Source organism: Odontesthes bonariensis, chromosome 14 (genome assembly GCF_027942865.1).
Source record: "Odontesthes bonariensis isolate fOdoBon6 chromosome 14, fOdoBon6.hap1, whole genome shotgun sequence".
NCBI lineage: Eukaryota > Metazoa > Chordata > Actinopteri > Atheriniformes > Atherinopsidae > Odontesthes > Odontesthes bonariensis.
In genome coordinates this window covers 21,450,553-21,466,190 of record NC_134519.1, presented here as the reverse complement: position 1 = coordinate 21,466,190, position 15,638 = coordinate 21,450,553, and positions in this window count along the sequence as shown.

Genomic DNA, 15,638 nt, shown 5'->3' with positions numbered 1-15,638 from the left:
AAGCATTTCCATGTTATGGACTGGTAATGAGTCTTCATCTTAAGAAATTCAGATATTTCACATTTTACTGAATGGACTTCTGTTGGCAATGAAAATCTTCATGGATTAAAACTGTTACGGATTTAAAACAGTGAAAGGACTGTTATAACACGTCTATCAGTAGGTGTTTTCTGGGTAATGATGGTGTTTTGTTCATGTCTTTAGAGGAAAAAATGGAGACAGGAAAAATAAAATCCTGGAATTGGCAGGAAATCCTCCTGTATCATATACGGAGCTATCTTCATCCACCCATAACGAGATTTCAGTCCCATGGGAAAAGTCGAACAGATTGATTTTAAACATATGAATCTGTGGAGCAACATCGAGCTTCTTGAGCTTAATTTTGAGGCATTAACTCATGGCTCAGGATTTAGGTGAAAAGAAGCCACCAAAGAAATAAAAGATGTGCTAAGAAAAAAATATTCTAAATTTAATTTTTAATTCAATTTAAACAGAACTTGCTCATTTTATGAGCTGGGAAAAGAAAAGCCTTCCAATGTGATTACTTGAGATTTAGTCCTCTATTAATGGACTGTGCTTGCGACAACATGAAATGAAAGTGGACACAAATTTAACCCTATACAATTACAAGAGTGTCCCCTTTTTCATAGGTACCATTAACCCCCTTTTATGGATCTGTCCTAAAGAAAAATCAGCTAGATTCTTATGCTACTAGGCAAGTTCAGCAAATGAAAATAAAACCTTTCATACCATCACAAATGATGAAATAGGATAATAGCCTATTATTAAAAGCAGGGTCCAACTGTTTTTTGTGTTTAAATACAAAGGAGTACATCTCTCTGAAACCCATTTCCTGTTGGGAAACAGTACAATATAAATATGTTATTGTCCTTAATGGCTATCTATTAAAACAAATTACCTCAGACCTTGATAAAGCTAATTATTGATCGCTCCGAAGATAGAGTGTCCACAGAATGCATTCTCTTGTTTGGACCTTAAAACCTGAGTAATGTCCTAATTAGCTATACAGTGTGCAACCTGCACTCAGAGATGGTTACGATAAGGTATGCAATTGTGCTACAGCTATGGATGTCAAGTACTTGACATCACAGAACCTCATATCAGTGGTGCAGTAGCAGCCAACAGAAATGTCTATTTGCTTAGTTTAGATGAACTGTGCATGTTGTGGGGCTGAGCAGCTATTTTTTTTACTTAATGACTACCTCAGGTAATGGTGGAGAGCTGGAGCATCTCCCAAATTGATTTTGATTTCAGAGCTTGACTTAAACCTAATCAGATTTTACCGGAGTGCCATGCTTTGCTTTTATAGATTTCCCATCAAAATGTATACACACACACATACATATTACACACAATTACACAGGCTAACGTACAAGAAATACATAAAGAATTTATATAACTCACTGCACTGTGTGCATTGTGCCAAAGGCAGTGATATGATATTAGTGTATTGATCACACTCGGGCTCTAGACTCCCTTTTGAGGGTGGAGAACCCAGGACTGACCCAAGATGAACTAGAGGGATTATGCCCCCTGTGTTGGTCTGGAACTGCAAGGGGCCCTCCAATAGGAGTTGAAGTTGGAGAAAGGTCCTGGAGACAAGAAGGGTTTGGGAATCTCTGCTCCTCAGGTTGCCACCATGTCTCTAAAATTGATTTAGCAGTTTGGAGAAAGGATGATCGCATGTGCAATATTGCTGTATAACAAGATGCGCTGTCCCGTCATCACAATTTTCTTTCACATAAACACTCATGATAAAAGTAAAGGTAATTAGTAAATGTTTTTTGTGCATTAAAAACACAACTTGAAATAATCCGATGCGTTTTATTTTAACTGAAATGTGAACAATCTCTAAAAGCCTCTACCTTTTGCATGGCTGTTCAATCAGTTCTGCACAGCTGGTGAGATAAAGTTTTATTTTGCTATTTAGTCTAGGGAATCTGGGATTTTATCATTAACTGCAGTTCCTTCTTATTTTACTCCCTAATTTGACTTATTTCACCCACAAACAAAAGATCAGGGTCTGACACAAGCTTATGGAAACAAACCATATGTAAAATATAAGTAAAATAAGTATTCTATTTTAGAAAAACACTTCAAGGTTCTATCTATTTGACCATAGTAGGAACTACTGTAGTTTATACTAAGTACAAACTACTGGAGTCATTTTTTAAATTTTGTTTATGATACCTCTTGTCTCATAACAGAACAGAACAGAACAGAACACAACAGCTTGTGTGCATGTCAGCAAGCTGTTACCTATGGTTAAAAAAAACAAACATGTTTTTTTGCAATCTGTTTTAATCAGTCTGATGTGCCATGACACAAGTCCTGTAGCCTACATTTTGCATTGGTTAAATGACAAAATGAGATTTGCTTTGTGAAATTTGTTGCCAGACTTTAAACATTTAAACAAAATCATGTTACTCTGCAGTGCATCTTCCGTGTGGAGCAGTGTAGAATTAACTAAACTTTTTATGCACGTCCGTGGCTTAGTGCATAAAAAGTTTGCTAGTATTTACATGAGGCAGCCATGCTTTAAACGGTAGAAAATGATCAGTCTGACTAATACTGCTGCTAAGCTGTAAGCATGGTTGGACAGCATGAAGAAAACCACTGCTTACTTGTAGTTCCATGTGAATAACCTCAGCTTTGAGACAGCTTTTTATCAGTTGGCAAGCGGTATTTCCATTTTGAGGAAGAGCCCAAAATTTCTCAACAAACTGCCCTTGTAAGAGTGGAATTTGTAGTTCTAAACAACTATCTACTTTTAAACATTTGAGAACAAATTTTTAATTTTATTATTTATGTGTAACACTAACTGTCCATCCTGCAGAAATTGACTTCAAAGGCGTCTTGGAAGTTCTTCTCTTAAGTGAAGTCTCCTAAAATTTAAATGACCTTCTTTCCGTGATTAATGAATTGACTTGATCTTATCAATGACGTAACCAGCAACCAGATGACTCGAATAATATAAAAGATAAAGAGACTAACGTTGCTGCAGAAACAAAAGCTGAAATTCTTAATAACACTTGATAACACTTGGTGTTGCCTTTTCATAGGCGAAACCCCATGATCCAGAGGAAGTTGTTGGCATTTCTATATATTTTTCACGATCTGACTCAGCTGTGGAGATGTGTTGATCTGAGTTGTAGGCTGGGGTGAGCAAGTTTCCTTGGACACCAGGGCGGAGTCTGGTTGCTCCCTGCTGTCACACCTGTTCATCATCTGCAGTCATCAAGACTCATTCTTAAGGAGCAGCAGGAGCACCAGTCTTCGCCACATTGTTATACCATTACCGTGGTAATCAGGCCGTACTATACTTGTTACAGCTCATTCTAAAGTCTAGTGTGTACTTACCCTCCTTCCTTTGTTCTAGCCACGATCCTCCAGAGATACTGTTGGGACTCGCTGGTTACCATTCCCGGCTGAGCTACATCACAATTCTGTGTTCGACATCTACTACCATGGAAGTTCCGCTATCCTCTACCTGCCTGCTCACATTTTTATTTTTTATTTATTTCTTTTTTTTAAAGTAATGTGTTAAAGACAAACTTGGTTCTCCTAGATCAGTCAATTATGTACCTTGATAACAACCACAGTCTCTGGCCTTTTAATAGTCCCTTTGTTACAGTTTCAGGAAATGCCATAAGGCTATGCTACTATTTGTAACAATATTAAATTCTATGCACATGGGGGGCAATCCCCAGAACACAAATCAATACATTACATTTTTCCACTGCTGTGAGACTTTGAACCACATAGGTGATTTGTAGTACAAAAGAGAGATTGACACTTGCTCATTATGACTGGGGAAAAAAAACAAACAATTGAGACAAATGTGTTGGTGAAACAATATTCTGCAAATCTCATAAACTCTAAATGATGGCTGATATTTAAAAGAAAGAAAAAAAAAAAAGAGCCAGTGCTGAAGTGCTTGACACAATTGAGGTATCTGAAACTGCTGAAGCTGATATATTTACCAATGAATTTAAAAAATCTGGAAATTTTGTCCATGACTTTACATAATCGTTTTTACCTTATTCGATGCAGCATTTGTATTAAAATATAATTGTCCATCCATCCATCCATTTTCTATACCCGCTTAATCCGTCGGTCGGGTCGCGGGGGGGGCTGGAGCCTATCCCAGCAGTCATCGGGCGAGAGGCAGGGTACACCCTGGACAGGCCGCCACTCCTCTAAAAATACAAAAATGTAGGTATATATTAAGAAAAGAGCTACTCTCATTCACACATTTTTCAAGGTTAAAATATGAATGTATGACATTTATTTGTGATTTGCTGATTAGGTATCGGACAGGTACAAACATCAATTTGGGAAGGTTTTGCTGTTGTACGAGCGAGAGAGAGATGAAAAAGTACGCCTTTACAGCTTCTAAAGGAAATTGTTTTGCTTCAATGTGATCTTAAAATGTACCCCCTACTTGCTAAGATAATATGAAAGTCCATCTCAATATTGACTGTTGCTGGATAATATATAAAAGTTTGGCGATTGAAAAAAACAGATATATGAAAATGAAATGGTCGTTTGATATTGCACGAAAATGTTTCTGAGTAGGCAGACCAACAACTGGGTAACATTTTCCCAAATATTATCTCTGTAATATTAAGACACCAGAGGAGCTTGCCTTGTTCAAGAAAATATTCATTCATGTTTCCAGAGTTCATTGCATGAAGAGATGCAATAAAGGTACAATGCCAAAACAAACCCTATTTTCTAAGTGTAGAGTATTGTAATGGTTCAGTATGATCAACACAAGAAAATGTTACTCTTTTTAAAGAGTACCAGATCTAAATGTGTTATGCTTGCATTGAAAAAGCATAGAACCTCAGAGATCTCCTTTGCATTTTCATATTTGAAAGGTGAGTTTCCTCCCACTCATCTTTATGTGATGCACAACATTGTCTGGGCCTCATCTACAGTCAGGGCTGCAGAGACCAATCCATGCATTCAAATGTGGTTTTGATGCTAGGCTAAGTGCATGAAAATGAACAGTGGACTGAATTGTCAGGCTGGAGCAATACCAGCCACTATCTTGTGGAAAAACTCAATGTCTCCCCATAGAATAGTTCTCTGCCTGGGATGAGACACCCTGTCTGTATCTTGTTTCTAAAGATATCAAAAGCAATTTTACTTTATCTGAATTTGGGTTTGAGGGTCTGACATCAGTCTCTGGAGAAATGCTTTGAAAGAACTGTTGGCCAACAATAATTTTTAAAGACTAGTAATACAAAATTTCTAAAGATAGATTATCAAATTATACTAAACTATTCTACCAGTACAGATAACATAATAATCTGGACTAATATGAATTAGTACTGTAGGATTGTCTTACAGGTTGAATAAAATGTACGACATACATGAAAGTATTGTAAAATCCCATTTTTCCCCGGAGCACCCTGAAGTATGATTTTTAAAATACCTCTCATTTGTTCGTCAGACTCTTAAACACTTTCCCAGAAGGTGGGAAATGTTAGGTTAATGTCATGACCTTGCCTTGGAGTCTGTTTTTAAGAGACTCAGAGAAGACAGTGGCAGTCTGTGCCCACCCAGATATTTATGCACATAATCATACGCTCAAGCCACCAGAGCTACCTGTCAAAATCAGGAACCAATCTGCAAGAGTGATTAGTTATGCCTGACTGAGTTTAGTGAACACTCTCCATCTGCATGCAATAGAAATGTATGGAATAAGCAGGGTTCGAAAAAAGTTGCTGACTGACAAGGTTAAGGTGATGTAGAATAAACATGTTGGCAGTGGAGAGAGGTTATAAAGTTTGGATAGTTTGAAGGGGTTTTTTTTGGGCCTTTTTTTAAGACAATAGGAAAATGGGCAAATTAGTAAAAGATGAGGCTCAATACGTAGTGTGTGTGTGGTCAAGACTGGGCTCATGTCCACCTATTCAGTTTTTGTGACTGATTGTTAGTAATAATATCAGTCATACAGAATTAGCAGAATACAATCTTTACTACATACACACCAATTTTCTAGTAAAGTTGTGAAGTTTCTAAAATGCATAAATGAATAAATCTGTTATTTATTAGTCTTGTTTCGAACCCTTATACAATAGACAGATTCAAACAGATCAATGATTTGATGAAAGCAAATCACTTAAAAAAAAGTTGAGAGAGAGAGAGAGAGAGAGAGAGAGAGAGAGAGAGAGAGAGAGAGGCGTGTTTATTATTGTGTTATGTGATCCTTCCTTTTATTTACATTTTTTTTCCAACCCCTCCATAGAATTACCACATTAACTTGGTGAAGGGGTTTGTGTATCCCAATGATCCTGAGAGTTGTGTTGTCGGAGGCGTCAGTCTCCCAAGGCAAATTGGTCTCAGTTGAGTTGGGTTGGACTAAGAGCGATCCAAAGGCCTCGATGGAGTGGCTCAAGATAAGAAAAGCCTGGAAAAGGGAAACCAGGGCACCGGTGGAGCCAGGCCGAGTGGGGGAGCTCACCGCCAGGCGCCTGGTGGCCGGCCGGGCCTTGGCTCCTGGGGCTTGGCCGGGGTCAGCCCGAAGTACAAACAGAAAGCCAACAACAAGCCTTTACACATATGAAAGTCACCCTCATCATGAGCACTGACGCATCATTCACACAAGCAGCCAAAATGTGGCCTCTGGCCTCAGAAGACATGCGCAATATATTTCTGTCCAGTTGAGTTTTTATTGAATTTTAGATAACTTCCCAACTTTTCTGGAAACGGGTTATGTACTGTATTAGGAAATGAATGTAACCGTTCTGTGCTGCAACAAAGTTTAAAAGCAAGCATAACAGCACATACTGTTTCTGATCATGTGACCTGTTTTGACTTCCTTTAAGATAACTTTTCATCCTTTTTTTGATATTACCCATGGGCTTTTTTGTATTCAAGGCTGGTAGAGTTGCAAGCCCATTCCACACCAAGGGGCAATTATTCTCTCCTACAAAAACAGTGCTTTTGAGCTGCCTGAGAGGCCAGAGTTTTTGCTTTTCTTTTTGTATAATGCTGCTTTTGGCACACCTTAAACAAAGAATGCACTGTGAAACTAAGCAGTGGAACACCGTATGCTTCATAATTTGACATTGTTTCAATCTGCCAATAAATTATATTTTTTAATTGATCTTACTATTGTAAAATGATTGGTATATAGATCTTTATACCTTTAGATTTATTCTTTAAACGTGTCTCAAAATAGCTTACTCCTCTTTGATAGATGTTGAAGATTCTTCATTTACTTGCTTCAGCTTGTCCAGTTGCAAGCCACTTCAGTGCATGTATGATACTGAAAAGCAGATGAAATCATGCCATCATACCACTACTTCAAATGATACACTGTACACACACGGTCAAGGTTACTGACTCGCTGCAGTTATGACCAACAGCAGTTCAATGTAAAAAGAATATTCTTTGGATGGAGTAACATCTGTCACTCACTGCCAGAAGGCTTTTGTATTGTTTTACTGTGTATTGAGGTGAGTATGCTTTTCCTTTATCTATCAGTTTTATTTATCCTCGTGATAATTGGTTCTAACAGGTTGCATGCTAACGTTGCTAAAAGAGAAACAATAAACAGAATGCTGACTGTGAGACTGCCATGCCATCTTTGGAGCAGTGCCATTTTGACACCAAACAAAGTGCGTTAACTGATTGAAATATGAAAATAATTTCCAAGGATATTATTTGCAATATTTTAAGAAAAATATTAATTGTAAATCACAACCTGTAACAACTACAGGCAAAACAAAGTGGCTTACTCTTATCAGGCATATCATCCAGTCTTATAATGTGTTTTGTATTGTGACTGTGGACTTTTAAAAGAAATGTTTTTTATAAAGCCAGAGGTGATTCATCCTCATCAGTCCTGAGAAGAACTTTGTTTGAACCCATAGTACATTGTCAGGAAAGCAATATTTGCTCAAACAAACATGGATTGTTCTGGAATACTTTGATTGATGACTTCTGTCGAGGCTGGTTTCAGTTTGTTGCAATGTTTGATCAACATATTGACCACATATAGAAAAAAACGTGTTTAATATTCCCTCTGTAGACAAAATACAAGAGGTCCTCAGTAGATGATTAACTAGCAAGTCACCAACAATGCTGTTCAGAAATGAGACCCCCCTTTTTTTCTCTTCTTTTTAGCAAATGGCATCTTGGAAGAACACATGCACGACTGCAGTTCAAGGACAATAAAAGTATCTACTACACAAACTCGGCGCCAGTGTCAAAATCATGTTTATGGCTCCCCTGGCAGGGATACTCTGAAATGTGAACTATTTTTAGGTGTTTACAACCAACTCATTTACCGGTTAATAGCTGCATGAAAACAAGGTTTGAGCATAATATTTGGTGCAAAATTGGCAATAGAAAGTGAAAGAGCATTTTTTCTGCTATTGACCTTCTCTTTTTGTACCCATGAAATCTAAACATTTTCAAGTAATGCAGTTCCAGTCTCCTCTAGTACTCCTGCATTCACATTCATGGTTGGAGAATCAAGGTGTTGCACCACAACGCCATTCTTCATCGCTCTCTCCTGAAAAAGCAGAAGTATGACAGAACAATCGGTCAGATCGTGGTCTGTAAGAAATGACCACATGCTGCGCCTGCTTGTTAGGATAAAGTCACAAGTCTGAAACGTCTTGCACCTTAATTTGATTTACTTCAGAGTGCAACGATGCATTAACAGTGCGTTCTGCATTATATTAGGAGGATTTTGCCCGGGGGTATGGGCTTCTTAGAGCCCTAACTGTGAGGAAATTGTAGTCAGTTGTCAGTCAAACATATTGAATGACAAATTTCATATCCATCATGTGAAAGGCTCTGCCATTACTGCTTCAATAATTCTTGACCAAAATCTGTAAAGTTTTAACATTTCAGCCAGAATACACCACACATATGAAGGAGTAAAAGGACACACAAGCCTTGTACTCATGATATTAATTGGGTTTAAGCAAATGTAAGAATATTTTCTCTTGCTGAGTTGACAAAACTGACACGCTGCACTGGAAATGCCAATAATTAAACGGTGGCCTGGCAAACCTTCTTGATTCACAGCTTGCATCTTTATTCTATTTGATCTTCAAGGGCAGTGCAGTCTGGCATCTTTAGACTTTAATATCGGTTCAGGCTGATTTCTGGGAACTGAATCCCATCCTCTAAAGTCTTTCCATCTTCTCAGTATGTGCAGGTTGGGCTTGGCAGGAGGCTGAGAGATCTGCCTTTTGAGTCAACCCTGTGAAGGTGCCCCCACATTGAACGTGTTTCTCCTGCTGTGCTGAGACTCCTCAAAACTTTACACACAATCACATGCACGCACGCACGCACACACACACACACACACACACACACACACACACACACACACACGCATTTATCTCTATGGGCATTCTATGCTGTTGATTACTCAGTCCAACATTCTGATCCTGAGCAAAATATCTCATAAACTATAGAATGAGTTACTAAAAAATCACACAATCTGTCATCATTTTGGACTACAAAGTTCCTCTGACACCATTATACGAACACAGTATGTATTTGGATTATCAGCAGGTCAGACTTTCCTGAAATATAAAAAAGGCACACAAACGTAAAGGATTACTTCCTAATAGTCAGCTAATCTGACAATAAAAAAATCTTTGTTGGCCAAATTTCCCTTGGTTAGTTAACCGCAGGTTTAAGAGAGTCTCTGTACTTTGTTATAAACATATCATTATATACTTATATTTTCAGTTATTGTCGTTAGATTTGAAGCAACAAAATACTGAATTTGCTCCTCTCTCAAACATACTCGTGTCCTTGCCAGCTGTTGTCTGGATCCTTGTTCATTGAATTAGCTGCAGCGTGCCTTTACAATCATTAGTGTCCCTCTCTGTGCTTGAAACAGAACAGCCCAAGGTGGAACTGTACAACACAGACAGCAATTGATGTTTGTTTCAATTGTTGCTACATTTTTCAGTAGGTATTTTTTCAAAAATCCTCTCAAAGTTGGTAGATCTAGTTGGCAACAGTACAGTCTAACAAGCGTTACTCATTGTATGATCATAATTGATTTGATGAAAAATGGAGAGGCTGATGTAACTTGAGTGCGTTTCTGAGTGAAAGAAAAAGTGGTTGGGGGGGGCTAAATCAAAGTGCTGCATGCAGCCAACATACGTGTAGAGAAGCCTATACTTAAATCTAAAAGTGCAACAAATGGTCGACTGATTGTTTTAAATTGCGGCTGCGCGTCAACCAAGGAAGTTTAAGTGTGGGGCAGACCTACATGTTTATATATTACGTAATTTAAGAGGCTAACTAGCCGAATGTGGTGCCAGGTCTGGTAAAAACATGACACCAGGTTTTTCTGGAATTTAAATAATAAAGGTCTCTGTTACAATTCAGTCCCAAAGAGACAAAAAAGACATAAAGAAGAACAGTAATACAAAGGTTGCAAGTCATTCTTGTACAGTATACTATAACCATCAACTATATTACCCATACAAGTAAATCAAATCAATTCTAAGAACAATGCATACCAAAACTAAAAATCAAATCAAAAGTAAAATAGATAAGATAATTCCTTTTACCTTTACATGTTTGATCTGGAGGGACAGGAGTAAGGCAGATGAGAGACACAGTATGTTCTGTGCCTTTTCTCTTGTTTACTGCTTTCAGTCGGTTAATCCCTTGGCAAACTCTGATGAGACTGCAACTTTCTGGGTGAGTGAACAACACATCAATAATACACCCAGTCCAGCTGCATCTACTGAACACTCCACATACACATGGCACCTCAAACACAGCATGCATCCTCTGCATACCTCGTAAACACACACACACACACACACACACACACACACACACACACACACACACACACACACACACCATTTCCATTCTTCCGTCAACCAATGGCCTCCTTGCTGTTAATGTCAGAAAAGTGTTGTATTATTTATTTGTGCCAAATGCGGGCGAAAATCATGCAGAAAAGAGGTTACACCTTAGACATATTATGAACTGTATCATTCAAGCACAGACCGATTGTGTATTCCAAATAGAAGGTGACAAGTGCCCTTTAGGCTCCAGCATTGGCGCAAAGTGCCGCTGTGTTTACACCCGTGCTGCATTTAAGGTGATGAATTTCAAAGGTTCCACTAAATGTGCCTCACACAAGATGTTAACGACGGCCGATTTATTTCCCTCAGGACACTTTCACTTTGTGCACTAAAACTGCAAAACATTGTTTCGAACAGCGTTTCAAGGAGGTGTGCGTCCGACACCAGGAGTCTGACAGCTGGAATGACAGCAGTTGTTGCTTCATCACTGGCGCTTTAGCAATTCGACAGACGCGGACAGAGTCCAGACAAAGTTGTAATGCAGATTGTGTTTGCAACTAGGCATTAAGTGCTAATAGACTAAAGGCTATTTCTTTATTCATGCTTTTGTGGTTTCTGCATGAAATAGTTTAACCTGTCATGCCCCTTGTTTAAAATGTGCATTTGTGGCTGTTCCATGACAGGGAGCAAAGCTGTGAATGCAAAATCATCTATTTGCTATTCCACTCTGCCAGGAGGTCAGCGAAAATTAAAACCACACTCACAGGAGTGTGTTGGAAATCATCCAGAGTAACCATTTAATTAATTGCAGCACATACGGTGAGTTCATCTTTTGTTTGTTTCTGAAGGTTTATAATCTTTGGAGACTTTGGTCAAGGCCAAAGTGGAAATGGCTCATTTTACTCGCATACATAAATGAAACCCAATCCTGCCAGTCCCCATCTGGCCTGCTCCTGTGTTTGCAACTGAGACCAAGGTTGAAAATAAATACAAGGGCAATACTCGGAAGATAAAACATAGCCATTCACACCATCCGACTGTACCTTCAGAAAAAAACCAAGGAAAATGTTTGTTTTATATTTCTTTGGAGATTGAAGAAGCTTCAAACGAGCCAAAGGCAACACAAAAGAATAATATTGGACAAAAAAGATTATATTAGTTAGGGCAGAGAGTAAAGCGTCAATATAACAAGAATGCACTTTGCAAATCCTTTTAGTAGCTAAAAGTGTATAAAGTGTAAACGACTTTCATACAAAGGAAAAAAAAAACTTCTTTAAACAGTTCTGTCAAAGCTGAGGCTGAAGAGTTTTGGGACAACACACTGCCACTACTGCCTTTTTCTGGGAGGGATTTCAGAATTTCATCATTTCAGAAAGACAAATCATTCAGTAAGTATTTCAACTGCATTTTCCATGCTGAAACAGCTTCAGTTCACAGCACTTAGCTTTTCTTTTTATTTAACACAGAAGCCCTTTTTACACGTGTGGAAAACCCACTAACATCTGGTGGGTCCTGAGTGCAATGAGAAAGTGTTTCATCTGCCGTCAGTACTGTGTCAAATGACTGCAAAAAGGGGCAGGTTTTTATCTGTTCCGTCTTGGCACAGCATCGATGGGAAAACAACACCAGGGTGCACATTCCTAATTTTCACTGAGGGTGCTCCGATTTAGACTTCAAGATGGAGCGCAGCTCACTTTTTCTTTTAGCCCACAGAAACACACATTTGACGACTATAATGTCTCAAAAAAGAAGAAGACACTGACTGATTTTACCTGTTTGAAAGACAGCTGGGAGGTCGCGCTGCTGCTGTGTGAGGTTAACCTCCTATAGTTTAATCAAAAATAATAGAGTAGCATAATAATCTCACAGTCATGCTTGGTAGAAACTGTGGTCTAAGACAACAAATGTTAATGTTAAATGTTAATGTATATAGGCCAAAATAAAGTGTTGATATTGAGAAATATTTTAATGTTTCGATTTTCTTTTGTTAAAGAAATGTTTTATTGATAAACAGTTTTATTACAAAGATAAAACAGAAATAAAACAGTTTCTTTCTTCTGTTCCTTCTTCCTTCAACTGTAGACGGTAAAAGATTTAAAGGATGAACTAAGGCGTACATAGTTGGGATTTTTCTAATCCATCTTGTTTTATCCTCCCATCATGAGCACTGGGTAGCGATGAAAAATAATGACACGCTATATACAAATAGCAGAAATATGTTTTCACGAAAGGTTATTTTGACTTGCTCTCAGATAAAATAAAATAATAAATAATGTAAAAAAATAAATAAATAAATCGTGTAGCAAATTTTGACAGTATTACATGTTTTTCTTTCAGTTTTAAGTAATTTTGTCGTGTCCAATATACATGGTTTAGGTCAACATAATCTTCACCAAAACTAAATGAGCTCTTATTGTATGAACAAGTCTTTTGTCAACATTACTTATTTCAGTCTTGTTGAAAGAACAAAATCAGGTCTAACAAGAGTAATATGAGTAAACCCCCCCAAAAAAGCAATACTGGTTCATTCAAAGACTAGTGTTAGTTCAACTGACTCAAATTGAGGCCTAGCCCTGGTAAATAAATCTAATTAGGCCTAAAAGATAATGCTGATCCAACCCAAACCAATTCATTTGAATCAAGAGAATTGCAATTAATGCTGAAAGAAAACCCTATAATTGTGTGGACATTTGTTCTTTTTTAAAATTCATTCAAGGAGTCATCATCTAAAGTGCTTGGTTTACTTTTCAAATCTGAACTCAATGCATCAATGGTATGAAAGCTTGTGTCTTTGTTGCCTTTTTAAAGAAAAAAAATGGAGATCAACCCATTTTTTTCTTCTCACTTTCTTTACTGTCCTCTCATTGCTTTTGGACAAGATTTCTTTCTCAAGATTTTCTTTTTTCTTTTCTCGTGTCAAGTTCAATGTCATCAACACAGGGAACCGATGTCACCGAAAAACAGGGCTAGTAAGAAAGTAGCACGGAGGTCAGTGACAGAGTTTTTGTTTTGTTTGGGTGCTGCTTCATCGGAGAAGGAAAAAATTTGTTGCTGACAAAGAGATGACTGAGGCGGCAAATTGCCACTGACTCCATGATAAATATTGTTGATACTGACTTGATAGATAGTAAATTAGTGTGTCCACCCATGTGTCACGTTTCCATCGCTGCTAACGTGAGCTTGAGCTATTAAATTCCCATGACTGCTACAGAAAGTTTCGATCCGCGCATGAGTTGTACACTGCACTGAAAACACAAGCAGTATTTCTTTTTTTTGTGAAAGGGGCTTTAGACTGCTGTCACGGCAGAACAATCTTGGACAAGAGGTGGCAGATAATGACGGTGTGTAGTTGTGTGATCTGTTAAGTGCCATTTGAAGAATCGTCACGAAGAAAATGATGGATGCGGCCTTAATCGTGAACATGGTTCGCAGCAGAACTGGACCCTACCCCAGATTTCATTGGGGGGGGCTGGGCGGGTTGCCAGTCATGTGGTTTTAACAAAGTGTAAATATTCACAGTGATTTCACACTTTAAAGCATCTGATTGGGAAATAACAACACTTTGACAGCCAAATGGATTAGCTTCGAGATTATTAAAGATCAGTGGACTACCTTTTTCAAATTGTCATTATTTTTTCCTAAATGTCCAATAAAAATTAAAAAAAAAAAGTGTGTAGAGGTATGTGTAGAGGTTACATAATCTTCCATTTCCAGTCAATCCGACACTCTATGCTGTAGTAGCGCATGTTAAAGGATGACTTTCTGTTCAGCACTCCGCTGCTTATCAACACCTCCCTCTGGTTTTCCCTTTGCTTTGTCTCCCCTCTCAGGTCTCATGTTCTTCAGATAACAATTGAAAACAGATTGCTTTTTGGTACTAAACTAATTGGGATGACATGGTTCATCAACACCAAGGCTGAGACAACCATGTCTCTTCAGTTTGAGAGGAATAAGACTCAGAACAAAGGAGAGAGAAAATCTTTACTAATTCTCTGAGCTTATTGCTTTTTAAGGGGCGGGTGTTGTAGATTTTATTGGTGCCTTTGTCTTTGTTCGATCGTTCAAACGAGCAAAGCCCCTTCATGCTAGATGGTTGGTAACAAGAACAGGACTTTCAGACAGGCAAAAGCAAGAAAAACCAAAAACTGCTGATGTAGAAACATGAATGAGATAAGATATGAATCAGGGAAAATGAAGATGCAGTTTGTTTAAATTAAATGCAGTTTCTTACAGCTCCTAACATTTTTTAAACAGAAATATTATTTTTTCCCTTTTGAAATGAGAAGAAGTCATTTTCGATAATTCTGAGAAATAATGATTTACTATACAGTAAAAGACCAGAGTTTTTTGTAACTTCATAGCACAGAAAAAATGCATTTGATAGTTTATGTTACACTTAATTGTTTACTTTGATATTCAAGTCTGGAACACATTTGTTTGTAAAACACGGTCGAGTTGGTCTCTTTGAACATAGCTTTATAGACATTTACTAAAGTAAGTCACACTGTAAATCTTTTGCAATAAATTTGTGTCGTTGAATAAAGTCTTCTATATTCCCGCTTTATCCCGTGTGCTGTTGTTGCTTATGCTAGTTGTGTTAGCATCCAGGGATTCACATTGACATATCACCAGATGTGTTCAGATATGTTGTGCTACCATCATCATCATCATTTAACATCTTTACATTGGCTTCCAGTCAGTCACAGAATAGATTTTAAAAGCCTGCTGATGGTTTACAAATCCCAGAATGGTTTAGGGCCAAAATACATCTGTGGTATGTTCAGAGAATATAAACCTAGCAGA